This window comes from Tenrec ecaudatus, chromosome 6 (genome assembly GCF_050624435.1).
Source record: "Tenrec ecaudatus isolate mTenEca1 chromosome 6, mTenEca1.hap1, whole genome shotgun sequence".
Lineage (NCBI taxonomy): Eukaryota > Metazoa > Chordata > Mammalia > Afrosoricida > Tenrecidae > Tenrec > Tenrec ecaudatus.
Window position 1 is genome coordinate 133,784,425 of NC_134535.1, and position 8,505 is coordinate 133,792,929.

Sequence of the window (8,505 nt, forward strand, 5' to 3'; positions counted from 1 at the left end):
AGCTAGCTAGACAGGATGCTTGAACACACAACTCACACATGTACACTTCACTAATTTTGCTTCTCTAGAGAACCCAGCCTAAGACGTTACTTCAGATAACAGTGAAACTTATACTCTGGCCAAGAGAGTCAAACTTCCTTCCAAAATAAAAATGAGTACTTGACTGTTTCTAAGGGAAGTAAAATGTAATAATATTAAGTGTAAAATTATCACTCCTCACTTTTTTGATTACTAATCATTATTTATTTTCTTGTTTTGATTCTTAATTTCTAACTTTATCTCCATTGTCATGCCTCCAACTGATTATTGTAACGTTTTTATGAATCCAGGGACAGGGAACACTGTGTGTTTGTGTGTTCAAAGGCACATCTAAACTCTACGACGATGCAGATGTTTCAGGTGTCTTCAGGAAAGTCTTTGGAAGTAGGGCAGATTGACAGTGAGTCAAGTCTCCTGGGTTGTAGCATCCCTAGGATCTCCTCCATTTCTCTGATTATGGAATAAATCATGTAGAAACCAGACCAGCTTTCTCCATCTGCAATAAGGGGATAATAGCAATTATTGTTGTGATTGTTTTGAGTATTGCTGAAAGAGTATTTTGAAACACTTTAAATGTTTTGATGTAATCATAAAATATGAGGCTTTAAACTCAGGGTCTGCTTGTCCAAAGAAGCCTCTGCTTTATATGTGGATAATGGGTGATGAGAGCATTGTTTTCTGCTGGCCTCTGTAATTTGAAGATAAAAGGGCAGGGTGCGTTCCACATTTCCTGTTGGCAATAAGCAGCCCTGCCTTGGGGCCTTGACCTTCTCTGCAATTATGGGGACTCCTTGGAGTAGTGAATCTGACCCTAGCTGGCCCAGCTCATGCTGCCCTTACAGAGTTACTGGCTCTGAAGACTTTTAATGATTAATATATTTTGAAGAATCCAAAGACACTAAAGCAGGTTTGGTCTTTTTTTATTAAGAGCTACATATAACCTCCTCCCTGGGGGTTGGACAACAGAAAAGTGGGTGAAGGGAGACGTCAGACAGTGTAAGATATGACAAAATAATAATTTATAAATTATCAAGGGCTCATGAAGGAGGGGGAGGGGGGAGGAAAGGGGGAAATGAGGAGCTGATGCCAGGGGCTTAGGTGGAGAGCAAATGTTTTGAGAATGATGAGGGCAATGAATGTACCAATGTGCTTTACACAATTGATGTATGTATGGATTGTGATAAGAGTTGTATGAGCCCCTAATAAAACGAGTAAAAAAATAAACCTCTCTCTTAAAAAATTGTAGGGATGATTGTACAACTCTTCTCAAAGTGATTAAGCTAGTGAATTATATAATTTATGAATTATAAGCCAACAAAACTGCTTTAAACAAGAAAAAAAAGAATTAGATGAGTTTTATATGCAAACAAACAAACAAACAAAAACTGTCAGGGAAAAATGGATACATACATTACCCTGAATAAGTCAAGTTTCACCTGAACTAGGAATGTTCTTACAGTAAATGTAGTAACTCATGTCTCCTCAGTTCCCCATGAAGTAGGCAGCAGGTTTTACTAAATGCCGTCGTCAGGTAACTTTTCATCATTCACTCACGGGATGGGTACTTATTAAGCTCTCACCGTCTAGCAGACACTGGACTGGGGCCTGAGCATCCTGCCGAGCGTAAGACAAGCATGCTCAGCCTGCCTGGAGCTCAGAGTCTGACTGGGAAGACAGACGTGGAAACACATTATTGCAATAGAGTGAGTTGAATGTCACGCAAACATTTTGAATGGCAAACACACAAGAAAGACTTTATTTGCCCCTTCCCCACACGCCTTCCCCTTGGCGCCAGTCCGATCACTTCATGAGTGCAGTGCTGAGCATTTCCCTGCGGGACGGAGTACAGCTTGCTTCGAAAGCTCTCTAAGGTAAACTCCCCGTGGGCCTGTGTGTCGCATTGGCCACGAGATTGTTTTTGAGAAAAATCTTGATATTCCCTCAAGCCCACTCTGGGATGACACTCAGGGAAGACTTCCATTTGTTTTTAACAAAACGAAGGCACTGTACATCTTGTATACATTGTACGCCCGGATTTCTGTGGACTAGACCCAGAGGAATGCCCCGGCATGCTTGGACCTTATAACTTGTCTTCAGTGGGGAGAGCTTTCGGCCTTACGTAGGAAGCGGAGACCACGCTGAGTAGTGTCACTGGTATCCTTGGTCCCTGCTGAGTGGGAGCACATCAATCAGACGAAGTAAGGGCATCCCAAGGGCACTGGGTGGGCGAGTGCCTCCTTCACCCATGGGACGATGAGAATGTGTGCAGTGGGATTACCAGTAGCTAATGCCTGTTCAGCTTTCTCTTCTGCACCGCGGGGCATTCCTTCCCAAGAAGACAGCCTGGATTCACACATGTCACTCTGAGGCAGGGACAGAGGAGCCGAAGCCAGTCTGGTAGAAGGTGCTGTCCTTGTCCTTTCTACTGCTAGACCCACGGTTCAAAGCTCTCCCTCAGGAAAGGCTAACAGGTTGCACTCACTGGGCTGCCCTGGTCCCTCCTGATGCCTCCTTTGCTCACACGTGACATTCTCCCCAAGGAGGGGCTCCGCTGCCTTTTCCTTTCCTTCGTCGCCTTCGCTGCTCACAAAGTTGCTGCAGTGTCAGTCACCACAGCGCCCATTTCCCTTTCGTGGGAATAAAATATATATATTATATAAACAATAAATGAAAGAATGAATAAATAGATTTAAATCCAAGGGAAGATGAACTAAATTCCAAGGGTGCCCTCTTCTCCTAAGCCTGAGGTTGGAGGCTGGGGAGGCAGGAGTCCTTCCTAAGAGCACAAGTTAGCATGATCTTCAAGATCATCTCAGCCACCCTTTGCATAGAAGAAATCAAACAGATAAAAAGCACCTTTGTATGGTCATTTCCGTTTTGAATAAATAGACGGTAAAACAGTAGTTCTTAGCCGGTGGGTGCCTACTAAAATTGCCAGAAGGTGGTTTTGTTGCTGCTGTTTTTAAGAAAAACACCAATGACCAGACTTCACCAGTTAATCAAAGTGTGAGGCCAGGCTCCTTTCTAACTGCAGTCTGGTTGAGCAGCTTGGTGGGCAGCCTCGGTGTCAAGGGCAAACTTCCTGGGTTCAAATCTACCTCCGCTACTAGCTGCTGTGGGAACTCAGGCAGTTTACTTATTCTTTGTGAACCTCAGTTTCTTTCTCTTTGCATTAAAAATGCCCACATACCCACTCTTTGCAGGATAGATGCTGAGGTTTCAATGAGGTAACAAGTAAGCAGTGGAATCTGTCAAACCCTTAATAAATAGATACTACTAATGCTGCTATTTGATAATGACCCACTAGCACTAGGGTTCAGATCTCATGATGCCCAGGCAATGGTGTCTACAACGATTGTTTCTCTAGGTCTATGATGACGGTCAACTCAAGGAAGCCTGGTGATGGAGTGGGTTACCCGCTGGGCTGCTGACCACAAGGTCAGCGGTTTGAATCCACCACCAGCCATTCTTTGAGACAAAGATGATTCTTTCTGCTCCCATAAAGATTTACAGTCTCAGAAATTCACAAGGGTAGTCTACCCTGTCCTACAGGGTTGCTGTGAGGTGGAATCCACTCAAGGGCAGTGGGAACGAGATGGTGATCAAGTCAATGGAGAGTACGGTGGGGGGGGGGATAGGACTCCCTTACCCCAAAAGGCATGTCTCGTTTCTTAAATAAGGAAGACTATTTTTGAAAAGATCTTTAAATTTCAATAAGCGTTTTCTAGCTCAGTGCCTCCCGCTTGATGTAATTCATTAATTTCTTGATTCATTTGCCAAATTTGTGGAGTGTCTATGGTTGTGGTGAGTAGCTCTCAAGCTGACGCTGGCCCATGGTGACCCATGCATGGTAGGGACATTGTTTGTCTGCACCATCTTCACAGTGGCTGGTTTGCTCAGGGCCATTGTAACCCCTGTGTATTTTTAGTACCTGGCAGGAGAAAGATGCGGCATTCTGCTCCCCTAAAGATGTACAGCCTCAGAAACCCAGAGGGGACAGTTCTACATGGTCCTATGTGGTCAGTATACATCAGAACGGATTGATGGCAGTTTTTGGTTTTTTTAAAACCTAAGTTGTTCATCTTCTAGCATGATAGCAACAAGAGTCAGGTTTTTCATTGGTTGCTTCTCAGAGTTAGATCACTGAACCTTTATTCTTACTTAGCCTGTCTTTTCTAGCATGCCTATTACGTGCTAAGTGCTATCTAAAGATCAGTGCAACAACAATAAAAAATTAAAATGCAGATCCTACCTACAAGAGGCTTACAGATTAATGGAGGAGATATACCCAAACCAATTATTCTGCACTGCTTTTAGTATGACAATTGGTTTGCTCTAAAAGAAAAGTTGTAAGACACAGTGTCTGGTCTTCCACGCAAACTAATATTTCACCAAAATACTTAGGTGTCTGACATTTCCTAAGGTGTCCAATGCCTGATCTCAACCCCACACATTCTGATCGCCTTGATACAGGGTGTAACTGTACTAGATCTGGGAACCACTGGTTTAGGAGCTTCTTGGTCACTAAGAATATAACTCTGGAAAGATAGAAAGGAGCTAATGGTTAGGGGGCTCCTAGATGGGGGATTTTCCATTTATTCGCTAGGCCAATGGGGTGCAATGGACGATTTTAAAGGAGGGAAGTGAGAGGCAGCTAAGTTTAGAAAGGTAATTTGCCTGCTGTGCAACCAGGGGCAGGGCTGAGACAGGGTAATCCAATAGGAGAGAGGGAGGTCCCTGAGGGCCTGAATTAGATTGGGGTGGTGGGGCTGGAAGATGAGGTAGCAGCAGAAACCCCACACAGCAGGGAAAAGAAAAAGAGCCACTAACGTGCGTTGTTGCTACTGATCTTCAGCTTTAGGATGTAATTGTTGCTTTCTTGGTAAACATCTAAAGAATTGTATTGAGGCTGATGAGGCTGGTCTTAAATGAGGGTGACCTCTTTGAGAACTCTCAAGCATTAATGGATTTAGATCATTATGATAATTCACAGAGGTGAATTTTCTTTTTTTTTTCTAAATAAAAGGACACCGATTTTTATAATTACCCCACTTATTTTGACTATTAGATCATTAAACTCTCAAAAAGATGGTTTTGGGTTGTTTTACCCCCCAGGAGAAGAGAGGGCTATCCTGGCTACTTACATTGATCCAGCTACCTGGATAAATGCCAGCCATCCACTTAATATTGTGATATGAAGGTAGGCCTAGTTGCTGTGACTTTTCTCTGGATTTTTCTTTTAGCGCCATCGAATGCTTTAATTAATCAGACTAATGTGTATTGTGATTGGTTCTGTGATGCTAATCAAGTATCCGAGGGGGAAAACTGAAATATTTTCTATGAAAATAAGAGATGGAAAAGTGGTAAGACAGCACCCTGGCTAAGGCAGAAACCCTGTGAGACCCGGAAAACAAGGTGGTACCACAGTAGTCAGCCGAGTTCTAGCTCCATTCCGTCCCTCTCGGTCAGGAAGCAGAGGACGGCCCGGAGAGCTCGACTGGAGGCGCCCATGTGGGCGTGAGGGCATTGCTGGACCGATGAAAGATCATCATTTGTCTTGTAAACCAGCTCAGCACATCATTATTGTCTCTACTAAAGTGAACTTCTGAATATATATATATATTTTTAATAACCCTTTAAAAATATAAAAATCATTCTTAGCTCAAGGGTCATACGAAAGAGGTCCTTGGCCAGAGTTTGCTGGCTCCTAGTCTAAATAATCCATAAACTAAGACCTGATTTGTACAGTTTGCTGCTAGAAACACTCTCTCACTGTAGCTTAACCTCAAGCCGGTGTCATGACCAGTCCTCAATGTGGAGTTGGAAAAAGACGCACAGTACCACACCACTACCCCCACCCCACCCCCGACAGACTCAACAGAACCAGGAGCGGAATTCCCAGCAAGCAAGGGGTTACCTTTGCTTTCTTCCCAATCTACAGTGAGTTGTTTACTGGGTACACCATCCCCGTCAGGGACTGTAGAGTAGAGAGGAAGCTTTGATTCTAAAGGAAGGGAGAGATGCCAGCCGTATCTAGAAGCAGCATTTTGGATGTGGAGGCGGGGAGGGGCGTGGGGAGTGTGAAAGTGCTCACTACAGAGTGGAAAGCAAGCACAAGCAAGCCCGTGCTTACCTTGTTTATTGGGTACTCCAACACTGAGGTAGCTTGCTTCTAAAGAGAACAGTACGAATAAAATAATTAGGAAGTGTTGGGTGTCTTGATTTTGAAAGGGTTTATGTAATTGTAGGTGTATATAGTTTAATTTTCATGTACTTTATTCTGGGCTCACAACCTTTCTGAACATTCAACGGTCCGCTCCCAGAAACTAGTCCAAAGTGGCTTCAGCTCACTGCTGCTGACAGAGGGGCGCTCTGCCGAGAGGTAGTTTGGCAAAAGCAAAAGAACGTGGAACGACGCAGCTCAGACACGTGGGCCAACACTTGCCCCATGGGCTGAGATGGAGTCGAGCGTGGGTCTCACCAGGACTGATCTTACAGTTCTAATTTGGGCTGGCTAACTTCATAACGTGACTCAGCTCACTTGGAAAATAAGCCCAGTGCGGTCTGATGACCTGTACCTGGCAAGGACAAAGAACTTACCACGTAATACAGTTGGTTTTAAAAACGTAGTCCTTATAATTGACGTGTACATAGAACCATCAGTAAACCACCCAGCTTCTCCTTCGCCACGACAGTGGGTGCTCACTCCAAGCCCAGTTTCCAGACCAACACACAAACAAACCAGCTCAGAGCAGTGGTCCCACGTCTCAGGTTGTTTTAGATTTAACACTAGCTAATGAGGGAACCAAATTTATCACTCCCTACTTGACAGATGGGATTCCTGAGGATGCTTTTGAAAGGAAAAAGTAGAAGCCAAACTGGGCCACTCACTGAGTCTTTTTTTTTTTTTTTTGGCTCTAAGCGCTGTGGGTCTCCAAGGGCCAGGAATGGTTGGAATGGTGTGTTTGGGTCGAAAGGCAGTGGGAGAGGGGGAAGCAGAGGTTGAGATGATGGAGAGTTGGAAGAGGAATCTGGATGACCTATAGCATAACTATTACTTTTATGAGAGGGTACTGACAGCCACAGAGGTCATTTGATTTACTATTGGATTTACTTAGTTTTGGGTGTTAATAATGTAACTATTGTCTTGTATGAAATATAGACCTACACATATTTCATATGTGCTCCTTAATGGTATCCTAAAGCTATATGCTGGTCCATTGCTTTTGCGTTTCGATTTCTTCTTCGTGTTTTAACTTTCTGTATGAGAGAATCATATCAATTTTCTTTTTCTGTTTTATTCCTTACTATGCATCATGGTCCCTTGAACATGATGGGGATTTCCAAAATAGTGTTAAAGACAAATGTAGAATGGCTAATGATTCTTTCCTTTCCAAGAGCTTCTCTGCCTCCTTTTCTCTGTGTGCCTCACAAACACTTCTCTTGGAAACTGAAGGGCAGACAGAAATAGGGTCCCCTCGGTAGCAAATGCCCTTTTACGGACATCAATCATTTGCTGACTTTCCGCAACCCGTGCTCCAGATGCCGTGCTGAACACTTAAATGCCATCATTAAGACTCAGAATCCTTCTATACCCCTAAAGTCCTCTGCCATCAAGTCGATCCCAACTCGCAGTGACTTCTACAAAGTAGGTATGAATATTGTCCAAATCTTTCCAATAAGCTTCCGGGAGATTGACCAGGCTGTCCAGGCTTCTACCTAGTAGGTACCAGGGTCAGGCCTGTTTGACTCATCTCAAATCACTTAACGAGGGGAGCTATCCTGAAGTAGGCCTACATGGAGGTAACTTAAGGAGGGAAGACTCAAAATAAAAGCACTAGGAAGTGGAAGAAGGTGGGCAACTTAAGGCAATGGAGGATACTGTAAAAAAAAAGAAGAGACACTCAGATGCTTTAAAGTTCCCCAAGTCTATAAGTACACTTGGCTGGGGTGAAAAACGGTTGAGCAGAAAAGAAAGGAAGACAGAAGGGCTGATTTGGTGGAGGGCCATGGAGGAATAAATTTAGACATTGTAGCTACAGGAGAGAAGCGCTAAACGACACGGAGTCTATGGATTCTTGGGGATGGGAGAGAATGTGAACGCCACCTCGTCCAACCATCTGCCCGAGGCATAAATTTGCTCTGCATCCTCACAAGGTGCCGGTTCGGCCTCCTTGAATGCCCTTGGAGATGCAGAACTCCCTAGCTCCCTTCTCTAGCCAGGATATCAAAAAGGCCTTCCCTGCCTACAAGGAGCCCATATTTGCCCACCAGTAACTTCTATTTAGTGGCCAGGAACTGACCTCTTGGGGCCATATACAAAAAGTCTCTAGCAGAATAATTTCCAAAATAAGATATTTCACCCCGATTTCCCAAGGCAAATATGAAAATACCCACACATTAGATATTTATCCCCAGTAGTAAAATTTTTCCTAGATACGAAGTTCATGAGAGTTCCCTAATCAC